Genomic DNA, 23921 nt, shown 5'->3' with positions numbered 1-23921 from the left:
AATATGGCCTTTCTAGTGTTAGCGTATAGAGAATCGTGATCTCTTGCGTGTGTGAAAGCCTGGAGTGCTGTGTGTCTTACCCCAAAGGTCAGTCTGCATGGATACCTAGCAATTGTAAGTTGTGATCATGCAGGTATTGGTGGGTTGGTATCAGAGGAGATAAAGCCTGGAATAGAAATTTGCATTTAAGTAGAATAGTATGATCCCAGGTGTTTCCCTTTTAACAAATGAAAGTTTAGGCCCCAGGCAAATCTGCATGCGCGTGCCTCCAGTGCAACTTCTCTGCCTGCCTTACGCTCTGACCTCCCCCCTCACCCAGGTGGTTTTGGAGGGCACAGGAGAGGGTATCTTTGTACCACTGCCTCCGTTGTGCTGCAGTTGGTCCTAGATGCCTTCAAAGTGGATGGAGAAGGTCTCCAAGAGCTTAGAAGGCAGCCTGGTCCCTAAAAGCAAAGTGTAGGCTCTGCACACGGAGAGAAAACCCTAAGGTTATTCATAGAGCTCTGTCTGTTGCACTGAAAAAGCTGGAGGCCCTAGCAGAGGTCTGAGAAGCACTTGCACACACTGCGTAATGTGTTTGTGGATGGGCAGGTAATTAAGCATGGAGAGAGCAAGGCTGAGCTTAAAACCCGTGATCCTGGTTTCACTGGTGTTAACACTAGCAAAGAAGCAGTATAGGAGATCTGGATTTCACACCTGGCTGGTTCCTCAGAGCTGATAGGGCTATGCTTCTTGCTCCTTTTCAGTGAGCCCTTTGTAAATACAGCTGTCTCTTGTTCCTCTGGGTAGTTCTTTAAAGCCATGAGATTGTTAACACCGTGGAGAAGGTAAGTCAAACCTTACACCATTTCTACCAATACCGAAGACCTCTGGGCAGAAACCCCAGCTAGAATAAATCAGCCTTGTTTTCGGAACTTCAGTGAATCTCATTCGTTACAGTGGTGAGAGACTAAGCCTCTGTCTCCCAGCTGCCTCAAAGGAAAGAAGTCATTTTCCTCTTTTGGAAGCTCCTTACCTGGGTTTGTCTGTGTGGCTGCAGGTGGGCTTTGTTCTTATCTACTTGTGGGCCTTTGCAGAAATCCCATAATTGATCTTTGCAGTGGCCTTGATATTGGCCCCGTCATTTTAATTGGCAGTTAACACTTGTAATTGGTCCTGACTGTATCCCTCTGGCAATTAGCTCTTGTCACTGTGGTTCAGTTCCAAGTCCTGGAGACTGACTGTTAAGAGGTCCTAACACTGGCCCTCTGCGACCGCCCTGTGGTGTCTGCAATTTGACCTGCTATAACTTTGGACATGAGACACTGCTCCACCCTGATCCCCACTGTACCACAATCTCAGCATTAGCACTCTGTTGTTGCAATTCTCTTTTACTGACCTTTGTAATGGAGAATCATAACAGTAATTGGATGGTAATCAGCAGAAGACAGTACTCTCCAGCGGGGGGATATGCTGGAACACCAGACTCAGGAAGACAGGGTTAACTTTGTTGTGAAACATTCAGATCGATGATGAGTGCAGGCAAGCAGTCCTAACTGGGTGGATCCCTCTTCCTGCCTTCATCCTTTGTGGCACTGAATGGTTTCTGCAACCCAAAGAAAGAATACAGGACCTTTTGGGTTAAGAAATGACCAGGGGTTTCTAGATGCCAAGCGTGGCAGGGTGAGAGCAAGTTCTTCTGTAAGTACCGTGTTGTTTCAGAGATAAGCCTGCAAGGCAGCAAAACCTTTGCTGACAAATGATTTCTCAAACTGTTAACGGGCTGAACATAGCTGAACATCTGGAGAAGACACCGGAGCAGCTGCTGCTGCTCTTTAACTTTCCTTCTGTGTTTCCTTTAACTAGAAAAGTGCTGGCAGAAGCTAAGAAATGGAAAAAGTAGGTGTGTTACTGTCCTGAATGGAGGAGTCCCGTAGTCCTAAAAACGTGAGCACAGGCCATAGCACTGTGCGTATGTTTGCACCTGGTAATTTTAACAGGACCGCCATCTGCAGCCCTGTCAGAGTCCTGTAGGCACATGCAGATCTTGGACAATCTGAAAATTCCCATCCTCTGGCTATTTGTTATTTCCATCATTAGTCCACTCAGTGGCAGAAGGAATAAATTACTTGAGTGACCTCACACTTCTTTACATAGAAATCAAAGTTATGCTGAAGGCAAATTACTGTGGCAGAGATCTGTGCATCTTCCTTGTGCAAGGAATGACATTTTAGAGAGTCCCTCCTTTTCAGGTCTGTGAACAGGAAGAAGTAAAGCCCAAACCTGGAACAATTTGTACTTGGAATGAAGTGTTGCCAATGTTGGCAAAACAAATGCAGAAAGCTGCGTTATTGTGGATGTTTTAGCAGAGTTCTCCCGATGCTGTGAAGCAAGCAGAGGATATGCAGCCCATGGTTTTAATCCCACCTGCTGTGGAAGCTAAACTGAACCAGAACACCTCTCTGCGCCGCTTCCTCTCTTGCTATGTCTTGTCTGCGGATGGTGTGACAGATGTCGCGTCTGGGGCCCCAAGCTCCAGCTGGGCTCCCAGTGCTATTGTAGGAAGTTTGCTGTAATACTTCAGTAAGACGCTGACTGGGTGCAGTGGAGTTATTCCGTGTCATTTCTGACAAGCAGCTGACAAATCAGGTTGAGGGTGACTGAATATCTCCATGTATTAGCATGTGGCAGTCATTTCTATGGAGGGGTCAAATGCAGGAAGAAGTTGTCAGAGACGTAGGGGAGTACTGGGGATACTCAAACCCTGGCAGGACGCAGCGCAGAGCAACCTCCTCCTGCAGACCCTGGTTTGGACAGGGAGGCTGGTTGCCTGCTCTGCTACGCAGCTCCCACACCGCTGTCTCAGAGCAGAGTGTTTATTTACTTTCCCACTGTGTTGGTATTTCCCTTTTTTTTCCTGACACAGATAAATGATTTCTTTAGATCTGGATAATAAATAAGTGAAATAAATGTGCATATCGAGTTGGTAATTCTAACTGCAACTTCAGACACATTGAAAACTCTGTCTGGAAAGTTTGCGTCAATTTTGGCAGGCCGGGATTGTGGTGACCTTTTGTTACCTGGTCTTTGCTCCCACTGCTTTGTTCTTCAGGCTTTTAGTTCCTTCTAGGCTGATTTAGCTCAAATAGGATTGAGAGCCAACCCAGCCAGTGGCTAATGCTCCGTGTCCTCGGGATGCAGTTGGAAACCAGAAGCGGGCAGCCAGGCCAGCCTGGAGGTCTGAGTTGTGCAGCTCCTGTAGGTGAGAGAAGCCTTTTTCAGGAAGATCTCAAAAACTCACGAGACTGGGAGCTGCCACTTGAAGAAAAATATGGGCTCACCATATGATTATGAGACTTGGCAGCGCTTCTATCACTTGAGCGTGCATCCAGAATATACCACATTTCAGTCTTTTCACTGCAAATTGTTGAAACAAGTGCTTTGTCATGACTAATCAGTGCGAAGCACAGTGGAGTGGGGGCTTTGCCTTGATGGGAGCCCCCAGCGCTGAGATCAGCAGTGAAGCACAGCATATGGGCATAGGCTGACCTCGTGGGCCCGGTCATGCCCTCTTGCCTCTATCATGTCTGTGGGTGTCAACGGTTTACGGGCATTAGGCCCGATTCCGTGACGAAGGGGATGGGAGACCCACAGGCCCATGCCCCGGGAAAAGGGGAAAGGGGAAAAGGGTAGGGAGATGGACCTGAGAGCAAAGAACAGCGGCAACAATCTGAGGAGAAACAAACTAATTTACTAAATAAGATATCGGGATGCAAAACAACACACTATAATACAATATAATTACAATTTAAGCTGATAAATCCAATGCAGAGAGAGAGAATGTCCCAAAATCAAGGTAGGCCTTACTCTACTACCGACGATAAGATGGCTGGAGAGCGAGGTGCTGCCAAGACGAGAGACGGCGGAAAAAGGGACGAGGTCTCGTGATCTGCAAGTTTTTATACTGCGAGCTTTTATCTTTTCCCTCCGGCTGGAAATGGTAACAGAGGAGCAAAGTGCCGTGGGGAATGTAGTAGTCCTTCTCTTCTGAGAACTAGGTACATCCACTACATGATGTTATGACGTGGAATACCAATAACCGAAAATCACAAAACCATGACAGTGGGTTTTTTGGGCAAAGCAGTGAGCTGCACTGTTCTGTATTGGTGGAGGAACCGGTGCACTGACCGCAGGAATGCTGCTCCTAATTTACACCACTGGAAGGGCGATCACAGACAAAGCAGGTGCTGGTGTACTTGTCTGTAGCACTCTGCCTTCCCTCAGAGTGCTTTTGCAGCAGCTTACCAGTGTTTATTTATTTATTTTTTTTACCTGTAAAGCCTCTAATTCATCTGTAAAGAGCAAAGCAAATGTTATTTCACAGTGCTCTCTCAATAGAGGCAGCTTTTATAAATCTGTAATAACATACCAATAGTAATAATTATTATTGGGTAATCTCCTGTTCAGGATTCTGGCTGCACAGGCAGTTCCTCCGCATTTTGATAGCCTTGTGGCCAGTAAGAAAGCGTTAAAAATGATGCAAGCATTCAGCATTTGTGAACTTAACTCTATAAACTTGATGGAGTGAAGAGAATCTTTTTGTTCTGTGCTGAGCTGAGAAATGTGCTGGCACTCTGGACACCTGCCATCTTCCCCTACTGCCTCTTTTACGTCCTGCTGTGAATCTACAGCATCTTTGCAGTGGCAGCAGCTGGTGGGACTCAGGTGCCTTTATCTCCCTGGTGGAGACTTGTACTCTCCGTACTTGCACAGCACCTTGCGCTGTGTGGCCCAAGTTCCTGTGTGGGAGCTCCTTAGTGTTTCTAGCAAAGATCATGATAAATAATAATATCTGTCAGCTACTACCAACGTGACCCTGTAAATTATTGACAGCTAAAGCGAGCATTTTCTCTGTAGGAAATAGTCACCCTCATGTCTTTATCTCTACTTTTTTTTTGTATTTCCTGTGCTAACATCGGACGGTAGCCAAATTCATGGTGTAAAGATGTCGGAGCAGATCCACAGTCTGCATTGAGATGCTGGGGTGTCAGCAGAGCCGCGTTGATTGATGCCTCTGCAGCACAGCTCCCTCGGACAGCCTCCTGTAACACTGAACTGGGTGTATAATTCCTGTAATCACTCAGTAGGCATATTTCTGAGAACGAGATCTGAGCCAAGAGCAGAAATCTAATTCAGGATCTCAGACGATCTTTCTTTCTCCTAACTGGTGGCCTTGGGCTCAGAGTGACTGACTCACACAAGGAAATGAGTGTGACCCGTACGTTGTTACTGCTATGTGTGCACGTCAGGGCAATTGAGTTGGTGGATATCTGATGAAATCACTGATGACTTTTTGGTGACCTCTGATGGAAAGGTCAGGTTTGAGACCAGGAGATTTTTTCTGTGCAGTGGTCTGTCATAAACAACAGCACCTCACTGCAGCGTGCTGGCGCTGCAGGAAGCAGCAGTGCTCCAGCATTTCCAGACTTGTCTGTTTAGAACTTGTAGCTCCCTGGGAACTAAGGGAGCTTTACTTCTCTCCAGCAGCAGGTTCTTAAATCCAAGGATGGGCACTGCATGCTGTGGGGTGTGCAGGCTTTTATCCGACCTCCTGAGCAGGTGTGCTGGTTACTCTAACTTTTGAGCAGCAGAACATTTTTAGTAGTGGAGAATGGGCAGTGAGCAATCAAACCCTTATTTTTAAGGTGTGAAATTGTTGGTCAGAGAACAACACGTGTGGTTTCTTGCAGGTCGCTGGAGCCTGTATATATCTCATTTATCTGAAAGTTACAGTAGTTAGTAGCAAGTTAAGAGAGAATCGGGACACGCGGTATCTGGTTCAACTCCAAATACAACTGCTGTTGTTTAGGAAAATCAAATAATGTTAAAAGAGATGAATTAGGAGAAGATTGAAACATATCCCTTCTGGTTGCCCAACAAGGGAACAGTGCACAAACCTGAGGGCTGTGGATCACACAACGCAGAAAACAGGCAAGAGTTAGAAATGCCAACCTCCTGAACTGCAGGGTTGACAAGAAGCCAGAAAACCACACAGACCAGAATATACAAGTTGTAGGCTATGGCCCATAACAGTGCTATCTTTCTTTACCAGTGAGCAGTCCTGCCCTCTGTCTTTGCCTTTCATGTAGCTGACCCACCTTTCTCTTGGAAACTTTGTAGTACTGTAGTACTATTATTTATATTTTCAGGATATACTGGTATCTGGTGTTGTTTCCCACTGGTCTCATTGGAGCCTGATCCCAGCTTTGTTTCTGCCCTGTGGTCGGCCAGGACCCGGTTCTCCAGACTGCTGTGAGTAGTATGTGATCACCGAGTTGGGGATGTCTCAGTTTTGGGCTGCTCTCCTGTCCTTGCTGAGGCTTCTTTATGTGCATTGTCTTCTCTAGGGAGGAGGTGAGGAAGAGTGCTGACATGCTGATGGTAACTAAGGGCTTGGGATGAAGCTGCAGTTAAAGAGAAGGACTAAGCTCTGTTGGTTTCACAGATGCTGCAGCCTTTGGTGTCAGCAGAGGGCCTGGCTAACTCCATTACGTATTTTGAGCTGCATCATCAGATGTTACAGGCCAACTGAAGTAGCGTATGTGGCTTTCTGCTGGCTGACAACTGGCCCTTGCCCTGTGCTGCTGCTGTGTACGGCACCACTGCCATTGTGTGTACTTCTACTTGTCTGCACATCCCTTGCTCTCTGCTTAGGGTGGGCTGGCAGGAGTGGATGTGTCTCTCCTTCCTACCTGGATGCTGTGTAGGGTGAGCAGTCACAGAGCTCCTGTGGAGAAATGTGTTTTGAAGAGTCAGTGTATGGCTCTGAAAGGCCCCTTTCGCACCCCACACTAACAAATGAAACTCCTTGTTCCATCAAAGTAAGATTGATAACTCCTCTGACATTTCATATGCAATATTCTGAATATTGAGAGAGGTGTGGGTTTCCCTTGAGGCACCAACCTTTCTGCTTCTCTTCCCTTCATCTCCAGGGAGCCTGCTGGAAGGCGGGGGGGGATGGCAGGGGAAGGAAAAGGAGCGAAAGACTCAGGGTAAGGAAAAGGAGAAAAATGACAGAGGAGCTTTTTCCTTTTTTGATCTCATCAGCAATGAGTTTCTCATTTCAGAGCCTGGCAAATGAAATTGTGCCTGTTCAGCCACAATGAATGATCCTCTTCCTCTGTAGCCCCGTTCTGCCCCAACCCCCCCCCCACCTCACTGGAATGAGGTGGTCCCTCAGGGCCGTTAAAATGGATTTCAAAACTAATATAAAAATGTTCCTGTTTTTATAGACACTAGAATCTGTGATCTGTTTCAGTTAAGAACTTTTGAGTGGTCAGAGTTGGGGATGTGGTGTGATAGGGAGAGGGAGAAAAATAAAGGTAGCTCAAACCCACCTGAATCAGATTTATATCAATTTGTCATGAAGAGGCAAATCTCTGATCAGCTAACCAAGGGTTGCTTAAAGAATGAAGATGAGAAAAAAGTAGTTTCCAATTATATATCTCCCCTCCCCATTCCTTCTCACTGTGATGTGAGAGGAAGTAGTAGTGGCACCCAGGGCAATTGTGGATACAAAAAAAAATGTGACACTGGATGCAACTTTGCCAGGCAAGAGGTGCTCTCTTGGCCACTCAGCTTTCTCAGTGAGAGGTTTCCTGTGCTGCAAGTCAAAAGTTTCACTGTTACAGAGTCTCCCATTCTCCTGAAAATGGTTTCATAGATGGGCACAACTGGCTTCCTGAGCTGTAGGCTGGGGTGCCCTATTCCCCTTGGCATAAAAGAGATACGTTGCCCAGAGAAGGGAGTGGATTGCAGCCTCTTGTGTAGAAAAAATCCTTTCTGCAGGCTGTGGCCTGGGGCAGATATTGTATGCTTGGCTTACAGTAATTCACCATCTCTCAGGGGACCCATTGAGCTTATTTAACAAAGGTCAGCTAAATTTTCTAGTATCCTGCTGTGAAAGCAGTATTAGTAGAAATCTTATTTATCCTTGGTGTCCAGATACTTGACTGTTCACTTCAAACAGCCAGAACTGGTGTGGTTGTGGTGGACAGTCTCAAAGCATAGACTGCACAACAACTGGTGAGAGGGTGCAGCTGCACAGTCTTATTTGCATCCTTTCCCTGCCTTGATTTTTTCTGTGGCTGTGACTCCCTAGGTTTTGACATGCATCCCTCTGTACTATTATAGGCAATTGGGGCCGATTCTGCTTGTGGAGCAGGGGCAGAAAACAGAGGGGGCTGAGTGAGTTGAGGCAAAGCAAAGGGAGGGAATAGTGAAGACTGAGATGGGTCTCCCTGCCCTTTGCAGTCAGGGCTGGTGCAGCTTGATTCCTCACAGACTTCTACCTGCAGCCCTTGAGTGTGTGTAGCTGGAGCTGTCAGTTCTGCTGGTATGAATTAAAAGCAACATGGCAAGTGGTGTTTTCTAGCTGCTGTAATTATCAGCTGAGGAGGAAACAAGCTGCTGCCTTTGGCATGGCTCTGGATGAGCTGTCTCAGGGAGGGCAGTTGCAACCTTCTAGATCTCCTTTTGTTGATGTGCCACGATAACTCAGAGCCAACCAGGATGAGCTCTGAGAAGAGCTGCATGGGAAGGGAAATCCCTGACTACAGGGGCAGTCTTAGCACCAATGACTTCCAAGGTTAGATTTGGCCCTCCCTTCAATCCTGGGATTGTTCCTGCTGTAAACACACTCATGATGTTCCTACCATAGAGGAGGGAAGAAAGCCTCCCTTTTGAATTTCCATCTTTGTGAGAAAGGAGGGGGAAAAAAAAAAGTGTTGCATCTTCAGAGCTGAATTTCACATAATTCTTGCTGATCTTATTTCTGGTCAGGGTGGGCATAGATGGGTTGCCTGGAAAAGTAGGCATCATACTGTGTGCTCACATCTCCCCACTTGGTCAGAATGACTTTTGCTTGGGGAAATGTATCAGAACCCGGGGATGGGAAGGAACTGTCTGAGTTCCAGAGTCCAGTGATGATGCCAGACTGTGGGACAGGTGTTTAGCCCAGGAGGGGCTGCAGAAGTCTCAGTCCATATGCATGACTGCTCATAAACCCATCCCCAACTCTTATCAAGCCTACTGTGCACCAACCTTGAAGATGCAGTGATCAGAGCAGGAAAGACTGAGCCAGAGGCCTAATGATAGTCCTGGACTGTACTTCGCTTTGCAGAGTAAAGTGAAAATGATTCCTCCCTCCCTGCAAAGTGGACCTTAATAATATAAATTAAAAAAAAAATAAAGGCATGTGGACATAAATCATTGCCAGCCCTACCTTCTGCATTGGCCTTCATACCTGTTTTAGGTCTCCGTGTCAGTGTAGGCAACCCTGGGTCTGGGCAGGGAACCAGAACATTGGAAGAGAAGAAGAGGCTTAAAAGTAAGAAAGTTCATCCACCCTTCTTTGTGCACACTGTTTTTCCTCTACAGTGAATTGTTCCATTTCACGGTGCAGGTTGGGATACCTCCTGCAGCTTGTGGGTAGTCTTCATCTGCTCAGCAGCAGGCAGGAGGTGCTTGTGGAGCACCAGGAAACAGAGGAAGCCAAGGAGAAATGAATGAGTGACAGGGAGCAAGGGGAATGGGAGATGGATTTCTTTTTTTTCCTTTCTACTTTCCCTTTCTTATTCATCCTGTGCTCTGCCTGTTCCCATCAAAGCCGCTGGAAATTGTTACCGACAGATCGAGTGTCTTCCAGTTTCTGTGTCAGGGAGTTTTGCCGATTCTATGAACCATGCAAAGGAGGGGTCAGGCAAGAGAACGAGAGAGCAAAAGAATGACCAATTCAGCAGAGCTCTGGCTTTATCACTGATCTGGTCAGGTTCATTGGGTTTTAACTCTATGAGCCAGTCAGGCTTAGAAACTCACACCTTTGTTATCACCTTTCAAGCGGAGGGAGCGGGTGGTGTGAATTCTCTGGGGTCATCGTGGGACGCAGGCCAGGGTTCATCTCTGCAGCAGACACTGCCATGCCCTCACCTTCCACAGCATGCCAGGCATTTGGATGCTCCTTGTCAAAACTGATCACTATTTATTACTGCACAGAACAGAGTGGGGACAGGGGCATGCTGGAAGAGATTTTGGGTCCTGCTCAGCCCTACTGTCATGGCTTTGGCCAGGGAGGTGCACAGTGGGGTCAGAACCTGCCAGCACCAAGCACCACTGCCATTTGGGTCTGGATCAGAACAGAGCTCTGAAGTCTTGGGACTACCTTTAGTTCTGCCATGTGTTCTGATGATGGGAATAGAGGCTGTATCTTTGATAAGATTATATAGAATAGCCCAAGTTGGAAGGAACCACAGGGGTTATTGAGTCCAACTTCTTGCTCCACACAGGACCACCCACAAATGAGACTGTGTGTATGTACCAGAATGGTATTAGATACTGGGAAAATGCCCTTGGAGGCTTTGCTGAATTCTTTTCTGTGACCAGAAATCAGGAACGGGAAGTCTAATGGCAGTGAGGCACTTGGGCAATTCCTTCTCCTCCATCTGGAATTTGGAGCCTGATAGCTGCAAGAAACAGAATGGCCAATAAGGAACATATTACTGTGCATAACAGTCCCTTGTCTGGACACTTAGGTCTGACTGAGCTTGAGTGGAGGCTTGAGGAGTCTTTACTTAACTGGAACAAAGTCTCTGCATGCCCAGATTTGTTCATTAAAGCCGAGTGTTGCGCTTCTGCTTGCTGCTAAAGCTTTGATCTGACGTGTTACTGATAACACTGCTCAACATGCAGGTTCTGAAAAAAGACTTCTAGGGGAACAGGAGAACACCTGCCTTCAGCAGCAGTTTCCTGTATCATCACAGCTACCTGCAGAGTGAAGATAGTACTGCTCAGTGGAGGAAAGGAGCTGTAAGATGTTGGGCATTGGGATTCCATTCTGTTCCTTCCTTGTTTGATAGAGCCCCTAGGATCTTTGGGAGCCTCTGTTTCCCTTTCTGGAAAGCCTCTGTTCTGATCTCTCTGCCCAGAGATGCTACAGGAGCAGCAGCAGGTAGGGGTACCAGCTCAGGGAGAGCGGGGCCCCTCAAAGCACGCACCAAGGCCAACCACCTGAGAAAGCCTACTGCAGTGCTCTGTGTAACTATTGAGCTGGCAGAGCAGGGAAGCAGAACACTCAGCCAGTGCCAGCTCTGGGGACAGCAAGATTAGGGAATGGCGCACACATTTTGGTGGCTTTGGCAAGGACAGTGCTGAATGCGGAGATTCCAAGTGACGTGTACAAATAGCAGCTGGGCTGGCGCTTCTCTGCAGCCAACAGGAGCAGTCTCTCCTGCTGATGGCTGGCCTGCGCTCCTCCCTCACCCTGCAGAGAGAGCAAGATGCTGGCTGTCTGGGTGTAAGGCGGTCAAAAAATTGTGTTGCTTCAGCAAAAGGTTCATGGAGTTTGAAAACGGAGGGTGATTGAGGGGAATGGCAGCTGACCCTGCTTTCACCATCAGCAGAAGGCACAGAGGGATGTCAGGCAGCTTTCTGCGTGAGCGTGCTTGAGCTGTGTTCAAAAGGCCTAGGCATGTGGTAGGTTTTATACAAATGCCGGTGAGACAGGGATGCTGGCACATGTGTTGTTAAATGAGCAGGAGAAATCCAAGGTTTTGCCTCCCAGGGTCTGAATTGTTGGTTGCTAGAGCTAAGCCACTGTGGATCGCCTTCTGCAATGAAGGACATCTCTTGGGTCTCTCAGCTCCCTCCCTCTAGGCAGCTCATCTGTGAAGGATACAGGAATCAAGGGGATATGAGTGGAGCTCCTAAAAGGGTCATATGGATCTGATCTGTGGCATAGAAAGTAACATGTTACCAAAATTTGGTAGCAAGCATTTCTGCTTTCATTTGAATAACTTTTATTCATGGCCTCTGATGTGGTGGCAGGAATTTGCTGGGCACTGGCAGGCAGCAGAATTCTTGGGCCTTTGTCTTGTGGCTGGCCATTGGCAACAGGGGAAAAGAGGTAGGTTCCATACTTGGAGGGGTTGAGGTGCAGTCTGTTGGATCCTCCGAGGATCTGAGACAGGCTTGGAGCAATTGTAGGCAGTTTGTTCCCCTACCTGCATGGGTATTACCCTTGCTGTGGACTGTTTTCTGATGGCTTCTGTGGTGCCCTGCTAATGCCCAGTTGTGCTACAAAGGTGTCCAGTGTCATGATTATGGAAGAGGTTGAACCTGAATAGACAGCTTTTGAATTTGACAAGGGTGGGTTGCAGCAAGGGTACTTGAGTAAAGGGTCTTTTAATTTTTATTCCCTTTCAGAATGCATAATATGTTCTTGGGTTTTATTTTCCATCTTTGTTCACTTTGACATAAGCACAAAGCAAAACCTGATATTCTTACCTACTCATTAGTCTCCAAGAGCTAAGGCTTTCATACTTTTCACACAGAATATTGCATGTGAGATCCGGTAACTCTGCAGGGGGAAAAAGACTGTGTCAGCAAACATCCAAACCAGGCAAGCCTTAAGACAGTTGAGATTCTGTGCAAAGCACAATACACAAAGCCGATCACAGTGAAACTGAACTGTTGTTTATTTCATGCTTTCTTTTCCTGTGCTGAGGCTCTGACTGTTCTTACTAACTGCCCCAAAATTTCAGCTGGACTTGAGTTCTGACATGCAGACAAGGGGTATCAGAAAGGGCTGGTGAGAAGGAAGGGAAAGGAGGCAAGGAGCCTTTCGGTGAGGGTCAGCCATGTGTGGGTACTGAAGGTGGCTCTCAAGGCTGGTGTCTCCTCTGAGCGTGGGACTGTGAGCACGAGCCACGTTGTCCCTGGACAAAGTGCGTCTGGGTGGCCTGCAGCCTCCACTGCAGAACAGTCCTGGTGGGGCTGGAAGGAACACATACACAGCTGTTATGAAGAGGAGGTGGAGACCTGTGCTGTGGTACTCATAAGCCAGGGGAACTTTATTATCCTGGCATTAAATTAGCAAAGGGCGTGTTTGTGCTGAAAGTGTGTGTGCGGGGAGGGGGAGTCAGGGAGGGGAAAGAACTGGCGGTGATGGGAAGGAAGGGAGGGTGCCCTGACCTCTCCTCGTAGCCCTGACTGTGTCCCCATCTGAAGGTCTGGCATATCCACTCTCACTACTTAATGATAGTGACATTACCCATCCGCCCAGCATCGCGGGGCTTTTGTCTTCATTCAGGCAGAAATGAAGTTCTCCTGGGCGCACTTATCAATCACTGCAAAGCTCCAGCTGTTCCGGAGCCTTTGGATCGACTTCAACAGCCGTGCTTACAAATTGTCTCTGAATAGCACCGAGCTGAGACCCCCTTTTTTGTCATTGTCTTCCGACAAATGTTTTTTTTCGGCAGCCTTTCGCAGACGTTGCCGGCTGCCTTCTGCTGCGGTGATTGAAAACAGCCCTGTTTTGCATTCTCCTGCCGGAGTCCTGGGTTCAGGGAGCTGTCCCCGAGTGCCACTCCAGCGAGTGCCATGCCAAAGACAATTACATGCATAGTTTTGCTGATTGCATTAAAATCATTAGAATGAAAGATTCTGAAATCGTACATTAAGGAGGGAAATTAGAAAAAGCTTCAGAGACAGACAGCAGCGTCCCCAAAGTGAAGGCAATACAATTAGCTCAAATTGTGTTACATACACACAGACTAGGAGTAGCTCCTGTAACAAATGACCTTATTATTGCAGCTCCCTCTTTCCCTCCATTCCTTTTTCTCTCCTTCACTCCCTTCTCATTCTCATTCCCTCTTCTTTTTTTCTCTCCTTTGAAACTTGTTCTTTGGCCAGGACTGCCACTTCCCTTCCCCTCACTCTTCTCTTCTTGTTTTGTCTTGAAGAATACCTGGGAAATGTTGGCCATAGGGTCCCTGGAGCTTGCTACTTTGCTTTCAGAACTGCTTTGCAGGCCATTTAGGAGGAAGCAAGTGCAACCCCAGAAGTTAATTTTCAGCTGAGCAAGAAACTTCGCTCTCCAGGGGAACGAGGAAGTACATGACTCCAAAGGCTTTGTACAAGCACCAGCCATCGAGAAGATCAAAACATTCAGCTGTCTAGCTGTACTCCATACCCAGTGCCAGGAAGGAGACTAGTAACTGTGCCTGAGGTGGGAAATGTTCCCGCATACCACAAACACCAACGCAGCAGGGGATGCAGAAAAGTTAATTTTGGGTGGGAGAATGAAGATTCTTCAGTGTGAATTCCAGGTTGTTGAAAAAAATTGTATTGCACCGGAGTGTATGGGCCTGCACCTCTGCCATCCTGCTGCCATGCTAATAGAGAACAGTTGGCCACCTATGAGTGCCTTGAGGTCCACAGCCACATGCTTAAACTAAGTGAAGGACTGGACTCTCAGCACTTCGTTTGAATAGTGATTTGAAGAAGAGCATGAGATCCGTCTCTGAGGAAAAGAGGGAGGAAAAGAATTACAGAATATACTGCAGAAACAGGGAACTTAGGGAGGAAGACTTCCTGGGAAATGGCAATGCTCAAGTTGTATCTTAGGGAAAACTCCCAAGGTCTTGAAGACAAGGAAACACCTGACAAAAGCTCAAGGGGCCAAAGATGCTGCCTTGTGGAAGAAGAGTGTGAGCTACATGTGGGTACTGGAGACTGGATCTGCTCCAAAGGACATTTGTCATCCTGTCTACACAATGTCAAGAAGCAGATGAAGCATCGTGGTCCTCCTTTTTGTGTGAGGCTGATCTCCTGAGCATATCATATCACCTGACCTACGTCAACCATGGAACCTGTGTCAGAGTCAGGCACTGAAAGTTTCCTCAGCTGGTAGTCAATATCTTAATTGGAAAAATAGTTATGTCAACTCTGTGCTATTACATTGTACATACAGCTCTGCTGTTTGGAACTTTGGATTCTATTGCTGGGATATGGGACTCTTTTGTTTCCAGCATTAACAGCTTGCAGCAACCTCTGTCAGCTATGCTGGCCCATCAGCTTACCCTGCTTTGCGTCTGGTGCTTCCAGTGCAGCGACTCAGGAATACCTGAAGGTACCCAAGGTGGTATCTTTGTGTTATTGGTGCATTAATAATAGTGACTTGAAGCACTGTGCATTGACAAGGCAGTATCCTAACTTCACAGAAGATTTTCTTACTTCCTTCAAGAGATTATCTTGTCAGATTAGATGTGACTAAGAGGGAAATGGGATATCTACTCATGTAAGGGACTATGGGGAGGAGAAAGCAAAAAGTTGGTGAAATAATGTGGCCGGGACTACCGTAAGTATAGAACAGTGAAAAGGGGAAGAGATAAAGGAGCAGAGGATATATCAGCAGAGTGAAGTGGATGGGAGGCCAGTTTGCCTTTGTAGTGTGAATCGGAATTGTGGAATGTGTGAGATGAGAAGAAGAGTCCAGGAAGTGAGAGGATGGGGAATGATATGGGAGTGCAGCACAGGTTGTGGACAAATGGAAACGTAGAGAAACGAAGCAGGCGAGGAAATAAAGCTGAGAAGACCTGTTACAGATAAAGAGGAAAAGAAGTGCTGGATATAGTGGCTTTAAGCTGGAGAGGGTTACGTATTTTAGTTAAGTGGAACTGTGTGTTGGAAAGAAAAGCAGAGGTGCAGTTTCAAGCAGTATGAAGAGACAGATGAGGATGAGGAGAGGAAGAGAGTTTGGCTGATTGAGAAGTCCAAAAGGGATTTGGAACTGCAAACTACAGGGATAAAGTGAAACAGGGAGCCAGAAGATTGTGTTAAAAATAACTGAAGTGGGAATTGGGATACTAGCCAAGTGCTCATTTTGAAGGGTATGTCAGCAACAAGGGCTCCTTCCAGTAGAAGACCTGACCAAAGGCAGCTGTCACTTACAGAGACTTGTGCTGCTTTTGTGTCAGCTTAACTCACAGGAGGAACAACCAAGAGTCTGTGGGATTTGTCTCAGTTGCCACTGCTCTCTTTGAAGCACCTTACACTTTACCTTCTCTTGTGGTCAAGAAATCTACTTTCTTTCTTGCAACTGTTATGGTGTTTTTGTGAAATTTTGGTATTGCAAATGCCTCCAGACCCCTTTGGCCATTGAAGAAAAGAGTAACCTTGTCTCTTCCAGAGAGCAGTGAGCAGGCATTCATTCACACCACTGATCTGTAGGGAGAGGCTGTTGCGAGCATTCTACTTGTGGAAGCTGTGCCTGAAAGTGAGTGGTTTATGCTGTTCAGCCTCCAAAGTGGAGCAGCAGAAATAGTTGTAAGGTCATACTGTATATATGTATGGATGTAATGTATGAATGTAAGCTCATATGGATACTTGAATATTAAGTTTCCAGCCACATTAATTTTCAGCAAATGTTATGTAGCAGGACTTCAAGCAGAGCCATCAGAAGAGGCTCTTCAAATCTTACGTGTTTTCTGGCTTGTGTCCTTATCCCAATACACTCTCCAAATTTAGAGTGAATTATTTTATATTGCTCCCATCCAGTGCTGACAGAGATTTCATGGATTTTGCTGAGACTATGCATACTATTCTGGAAGGTAGTTTCCTTCCATCAGCATGAAAGATCTCAAAAGACCAGATGTCTAGAACTGTGTTAGGCTGTCTGAATGCCTGTCTACTCTGCCAGAGATCCCACTGTTACTTTTGATATGGCTTATCAAGGTGGCCATTTTCTTGTTTCTTAGAAGTGAAGGGAAGGTATGGAAGGCTGCTGTCTAGAATACACTGGGGTCAATGGGGGCCTGACTTGGTCAGCTTCAACAGGCTCTGGATCAGGCCTCTAATGACTGTTTGCATGTAGGATGGTGTGAGAAGGCTCAGAAGGGATGTGGCCTATGGCAGGATCACTGTAGAGAAAGGATGATGCTTTACTGGGGGTGGAAAATGGAATTGTCACCGTGGAATGAATGAATTGTACAGTTTCTCTTTTGTAACCCAGGGAATAATTAAGATAGATGGGTAGATGAATTAGCTGTCCTGCAAGGTCAAAAGTGGATTGCCTTATTACTCTATTATTTCACTGTTGTGGAACTATCACCACTAACGCCTTTTTCATGATATTTTGTACATCGCGTGGAAAAAAAAAAAAAAGGAAAAGAAGAAAAAAGGGGGGAGATACAAATTGATCGTTTGCTGGTGAAATCAGTCTTCGTCATCGCCAGCAGTGCTTGGATTAATGGGATTGAAGGCTGCTGGAGGTTCAGCCAGAGAGACGGGCGGAAAAACAAGAGAAATTGGTTTGCACCCCTGGGAATGGAATTGATGTGACTTGAACGGAGCTGCTGCAGCAGTGGTGGCTGCTATGCTGTGATGCTGATATATATGTATATATATATATATATATATTTTTAAACAGGAGAGAGGAGAAAAAAAATCCCTAACTGAGATCATTACAAACATGGATGGTAATCTTCTAGGGCATTTGGGAGGCCCAGAAGAGTACATTTGCTTCAAGCCTCAGGGAACAATAGAGCAGAGTCTTTGTGAAACACAGCTGCTTTCTGGTAGTCTTCCACTATTTCTGTCGGGTTTTAAAGACAGGCTCGACATGGGAACTGGTAGCTGAATATTACTCCTGATACTGGCAAGTACTCTTCAACTTACATAGCTGGTCATGGAGATCTCCTAGGTGAGTGAAAACCATCATGTGAGAGTGGATGAGAGGAGACTAGCAATAGACATGGTTTGCAGAGTGAGAGGATTGGGGACATATCAGCTTATGTCATTACATCTTTGACCTGACAGTCACAAGAAGAAATGTATGAGAGAGAAAAATCTGTATTTATGTCCTCCCATCTGCAATGCCAAGAGGTAACTCAGAAATGCTTGTTTTCTTCTGAGTTTCTTGCTCTCTCCAAATAATGATTTGGAGAGGTATAAACTCCTGGAGGAGACACCACATTTTACTTGAGGTGTTCCACCTATGCTTGGCATCATGGTTATAGCTGATCTCGTCATCCCCAGGAACCAGGAGTGGCAGCAGAGGGAACCCATATCTGTGTGCAGTCAGTGTTAAGGCACTTCCCTGCCCTCATGTGCTCTCTCCTGTGCTCACCTAGCATCAGTTGGTCATGGCTTATTAGTATATGGTGGACAGCACATAACAGTGACATGCTGAAGCCAAGTCTCTGCTTGGTTGCTTTTAAGCAATGGGATTTGTAGCAGTTTAAAAGCAGAGCTATAAAAATGGCTCTACAGATGTGGGGCCTCCATCTGAGGAGGATGTTCCTAACTCCAGGTGAAGTCAACTCAAGTGTGGAGTGAAGAACAGATCTGCCAGACCTCCACCTCAGTCAGAAATATTTGCATTTTTCCTGCTGCCCTTTGGCCAACAACGATGCCAGCTATGAGGAAAATCTACGGTGAGATTCAAGATGGAATTATTTCTGAAACCTGTTAAATGTGGTTGAAGGCTAAAGAGGTCACACTGCACAGCTGTGTCTTGTTCATGGGGAGTCAAACTGAGAGACCAGAGGTGGCTTTCCAACTCACGTCTGATGCTGGAACCATTCACAACACAGTAGTGTGCAGGGCAAATTTCCTCTTTGATTTGTTTTCCCTCCTTTCCTGGGCTACGCTCCTGATTATGAGAGATGATGGCGCAGAGCTGGCTGTGAGCTCTAAGCCAGTTATGTCTTCTGTACTTGGTGAGCCTTCCCCTGTTGATGGTTAAATCACTTCTTGAAGGAAGTCTTATAAATCCAAAATAGCATAAAAGTAGAACTAAGGTTACTGAGGTATAACACAGCTGTGAGTTGTCCCTGTCCATCTCAAAAGTATGTTAATTTTGAAGTCTAATGAAGGCAATTTTGATCTCAACAAGTGAAGTTTCATGTTGTGGGTAGGGCTTTAGCGGAAAGCCTGAGCTTCCTATCCAGGATATCTGTGAGACAGGCATGAGATCTCTTGTTCCTCTCTGTAACACCGTTAGCCAGAGCATCACTGAGAAGAGGGCAAAAACTGGACAAAGGAGATGTTTAAAAGTAAATTAAAAAAGGGTGGTGTGCATCCCCAAACTCTTGGCTTCTTCTACTCTGTTTTCTTCTGTGTTTAATACACAGATAGAAGAGACTGGGGATAGGAGGGTGGAGATCTGGGAAACTCCTTTTCCAGCACTGTGAACAGTACAGAAGCAAGACCTTGATGCAAAACATTACAGTGCTTGCATCAGGCAACTGGCTCTGGAGATAGTCAGGGTGAGCTGAGCCTATTTACTAGCAGGAAGAACAGCTGCCGCATAGGGCCACTGATGTTTTCTGCTCTCAGATCTGCACTGTGGGTCTTGCCTTCTGCCTTGCTGATGAGAAAGCATTGCATGCTTGAGGAGGCAGGTCCTTCTCCCTGAACCACACTCCATGCAGGCCTGAGGGAAGCACACTCTCTGAGCTGAGTTGCTCTGCTGGGTAAGGAAATGCTTTAACTTCTGTGTGCTTTAGGCTAACATCTTATTGTTGTCAGTTTGACTGGCATATTGGATTTTCCAGAGTGTCTGTTACTTCTGGTTTTGTCCCAAACTACCTTTTATTTCCCTACAATGCAACAAATCAAGACACTGCTAAAAGGCCATAAGCCATAGCTGTATAGCTTACAGTGTGTTTCAGTCCGGGCGTCGCGGTGCTGGGAGGCCAGAACGACTTGTTGGAGTGAGGGATTGTTCAAAGCATTGTGTGCTGTGGCACAGAGAGGAAGTGGAAAGGTCCCAGCCAGGAAACCTGAATGATCCTGGAGCTTCCTGGCTTCTTCCTGTGCTCATACCTTCAGAGGAGACACTGGGACACGGGAGGGTGTCAGCTCCAGATTTTTTCTCTCCATTACTGATGTCCCTATCTCTGCTTTGTTTTGGGTGATGAAAGAAGACAGCTGGTTTGTTTCCCAAATGAGGGTATGCCATGCATTAGCATCACATGGGTCTGTGTGCCTTTCAATTGCAGTCATGAAAGCGAGAAGAAGGGTTTTGAGACATTTATATGAGCATTTCACACAGACTCACAAGTGTAACAAAGTTAAAGGAGTAAATCCCACAGCTAGTTTTGTAGCTCTGGCGTATGAAGCTGTATGATGCCTTCTTTTTTCATCACTGGATTCTTGTGACTGCTATCCACCCAGGTGAATTTTTTTTTTTTTTTGTGAAAACTGTATTTCTGATCAGAAAAAAAGTTGCAGAAAAACTTAGGCTGTTTAGTTCCAACCTTTAGGTGCAAAATAAGCTTTCATTTTTTCTTGTTACATTGGGTATTTTGAGACTGACTCTGTTCAAATGCAGCTTTAAAGAGCTATGGAGAGAAAATGCAACACCAAAGCAGAAGGACAAGTTTAGAGTAAAACAGTATGCTTTTGTTGTACAACAGCTCTGAGATATTGCTCTGTTTCATTGCATTTTTTCATTTTTCCAAGGCAAAGTTACTGATCCTTGCTGCCTACACCTTGTCCCTTTTTTACTCCCAGCAAACCAGGTTTTTGGTTTTGTGGTTCTTTTTTGTGTGTGAAAATGTGGTTTTATTTCTGAAATGTAAAGGGTGAGACAGCAGGTAGCACCAAGGAGCAAATCTGAATGAGTCTGTTTTGTTATCTTCCTGTCCTCTCAGATGATAAAAGTTTAGAGTTGAGAATCTGTAGGTTTTAAAACTATACCTCTGAGGAAACCTTTTTCTTTGAGATTTTCATTGTTTCAGCTTACTGTAATCAGATCTGCTCTACTTGTGGTGAAAATAAGTGCATTTACTCTGTAACTGATTCTTCTACTTCGAAACAAGCTCTAATTTTTCATTATTCCAGATGCTCTTCCTCCTGCAACGTTTGCACACTGTACTGCACGTCTGAGTTTGACCCGCTGATAATGGCAATGGTAGCTGCTGTTGTTGTTATTGTGGTCGTGCTAAATCAATGGATATTAATTAAGTTGAACAGCAAGAGTAGAATAAAAGTGAACAGAAAATGTATTGAAAATATAGTTCTGAGCTCCCAGCTGCACCTATGAAAGCTGAAGTAGGCACTTTATCTGCTAGGTTACAGTCTCTGGTTATCATCCTTGGGAAATTAAAGGTATTATTTTTACCACCGGAGGGCTCCCATATTTTTCCATTAATGCAACAGAAACATATTGAAAATGACTAGTACTCTGGTGATAAAAACCACGAAGTTCAGAGAAAGTGTGTTCTTACTTCACAGCAAGATCTGTATATACAGGACCTTTGAGAGAAACGAGAGTAACTGCTATATTGCAGGTTTGAGAGAAAAGCAGCACAGACCATGTGATGAATGGGCTCTTATTTGGTGGTGAAATCAAAAAAGCAGCATTACAAACATGGCATTTTGCCGCTGATTTGAAGCTGCAGAGCCTTAGCTTGGAGTGAGGATATGGCAGATCAACAGGGCTTTGTGAGGATAATGCAAAGATACCAACTTCCATGAGGTGAGGATGTAGCCCAGAGAGGGCAATTGGTCCTGCATGGCATAACCTGTGTGAGTCCCTTTTCTAGAGAAGCACACAGGTTGTTTCTGGATGAACATGTGCATTTCACTCTTTGAAAAGGGGCAACAGATATGACTCTATTTACGTACTTCCTCCTTCTCCCACTGGCATCTCACTGCAGCCATCACTTGGGCTCCAGCGGGAAGAACCTGCATGTGTACAGCCCCAGGATTTGTAGATTTGTGTGGTCTGTACCATCTGCATGCAATAAATTAGGTGAAGGTAACAGCAACATGCAGGGCCAAGGGCAGTGTCAGTGTAATACCCATGGATCCCATTAAATGCTTCCAGCAAATGTTTTGACTCTGTGAGAACAGCAGAAACAGATTTTGCAAATTCATCTGTGAGAAGGAACCCATTTCTTAACATTTCTTAACATACAGGAAAATATAAGTTATAATGAATTGTTTCACCAGGATGAGCTGGGGCACTGAGGTGCTCAGGCCTCCTCCACAGCACCTGGCTCTGCCCCTGCATTTTGGGATTTGTGCTGTCACAGGAAAACAATGCAGGGACATGCAGTGCCAGAGGGAAACCCCAGGCAATGCTTCCTGCTGACCAGCAGTGCCACTGCTCCTTGACCAACTCCAAGGCAGTTAACCCACTGCTTCTCCATGTTTGATATTGCCTTCTAGAAGACAGTAACATTGATGCTCTTGGATCAGTTCTGAAAATGGGAGGATTCACAAATGCCAAAACAGAGAAGTTTTTTTTTTTAAAACATTTTTCTTCTTTCTGATGAAAAGAGAGAGATGGAATGATCTGAAAAACATTTACGCTTGGTTGCTTTCTTGGGGAAAAAGTTCTGAACAAGTCTAAGCATTGTATTTTCTCTTACTACTTTATTTTTTTTTTTTGTAAAATGCCTGTATTCCTTAATGGAAAGTACTGTTTCATAGAGAAGTATAATTTTAATGCTTAACATAAAAAATAATAAGAAAGCTCAAGAAAAAAAATGTAGTAAAGAGAAATATTTCTCCTTATGCAAATATAGGCACACATATTACAGCCATTTTGGAAATACTTTAGGACACTAAGGAATGGAAATCACAGTAAATTACCCTTCTACCCCTTTGCTTTTCAGATTATTATTATTTTTTTGCATCTTGTATTGAAGCAAATATCCTTGATGTGCATTTTTCAGCTCTTTGTCATCTTAACCCTCTTGCTACTGGTCTAATATATGAACTTATTAATCAGCTTCACTGTGATTTATTTTCTTTAATCTGAGTACGATTATCAGAAAAATTAACTCTGGAAATAGCACCATGATAATCCAGCCCATCTCTCAATCTGGGGACAAGACTCGTTCCACCTTGAATGGGTATTTTCTAACTAATTTTCTTTCTAACTAATATTCTACTCTTAAAAGCCTTCAGCAGTGAAGACATTACAGCTGCTCTTGTGCATCGCGAGACTCTAGCACTAACTCATAGCCCAGGGAACTTTGTCTCTGTGCCTGATCTAGATCTTTCTTGCTGAAGTTTAAGTCGCTGTTCCTTTCTTCTCCACTGTTGACGTGGAGAGGGACCAATCACCTTCCTTTTTGCACAGCTTTTACTTAGTAGGAAGATATTTCTCCTTAGCCTTCTCACTTCTATACAGAACATCTCCAGTTCTTTCCAGCTTTCTAGGTCATACTTTCCAGATCTTGGACCAGTCTTACTTCTGCAAATAGCTCTTCCCTGCAACTCTCTTGGATGTTGGGGCCTATACCTTGGTAGGTATAGTATTCCAGCTGAGTTCTCACCAGTGTGGGGAGAAGTCTGACATACCTGGTCATCTGTGCTTCTCATTAAACCATCCATGAGATGGATTTTTTTCTGGAGTGACCTTACATTAATAACTTCAGTTCAGCTTTAGCTTTTTCTACAGAATTTCTACCTCACATATTGTTCTTTATTCCATATTTGTGCCATTGGTTGTTCTGCAGAAACTAGGCAATTTTTTTTTGTCTGGGCTCATTTGCATCCAAGGAAGTGTTAAGTAATTCCCTTATGGGAACTGAAGACAACTCTACCTTCCAGATGGGATTTCAATAGCGAGCAACCGTTCCTGCAGAAACTTAGTAATGCTACTCTGGTAAGTGTGGCTGGTCTTTCCAACGTATGTGCCAACTGCCGACTGCAAAAAATTGAAGATTTGAACTTAGGGATCACACGAGCACCCCTTACTAGGATTCCCAAGGGTTCAGTCTCCATTGAGAATAGTCAGCACTTTAATACAGCAATGCCATTTCTATCAACACTGTGGTCTTTGCAGGTCTACTATCCAAAAATCAAACTACTATGAGCCTGCTCAGCTAATAAAAGGATAGAAGGTTACAAAACAAGGTGGTTTGTCTGTAGGCCAGGTAGCATGATTAACAGCAGGCATTTAATTGATTCTGATGTCTTCAATGATCAGCATCGGAATGGATTATTGCCTTCCAGCCTAGATTTACTGTTGACGACGTACCATGTCATACCACTAAACTGTCTTGAAGGTGATTTCTGGCCAGCACAGTATCATGCAACTGCATTGCAATGACATTTTGTGACAAAAAAAAATAAAAAAAATCAAT

The 23921-nt window shown here is 45.3% G+C and overlaps 1 long non-coding RNA gene across 1 annotated transcript in view; it reads left to right on the top strand.

Moving 5' to 3' along the window:
• LOC110399774 overlaps positions 667–23921 on the top strand; it is a 91858-nt gene continuing 68603 nt past the window's right edge. Inside the window, exons 1-2 of the long non-coding RNA XR_002439394.1 lie at positions 667–827; positions 6189–6291. This is a non-coding gene — a long non-coding RNA (uncharacterized LOC110399774). The remainder of the gene's footprint in view (positions 828–6188; positions 6292–23921) is intronic.

The sequence above is a fragment of the Numida meleagris genome, chromosome 5 (assembly GCF_002078875.1).
Source record: "Numida meleagris isolate 19003 breed g44 Domestic line chromosome 5, NumMel1.0, whole genome shotgun sequence".
Classification (NCBI taxonomy): domain Eukaryota; kingdom Metazoa; phylum Chordata; class Aves; order Galliformes; family Numididae; genus Numida; species Numida meleagris.
This window is presented reverse-complemented; position numbering and strand designations above follow the sequence as displayed.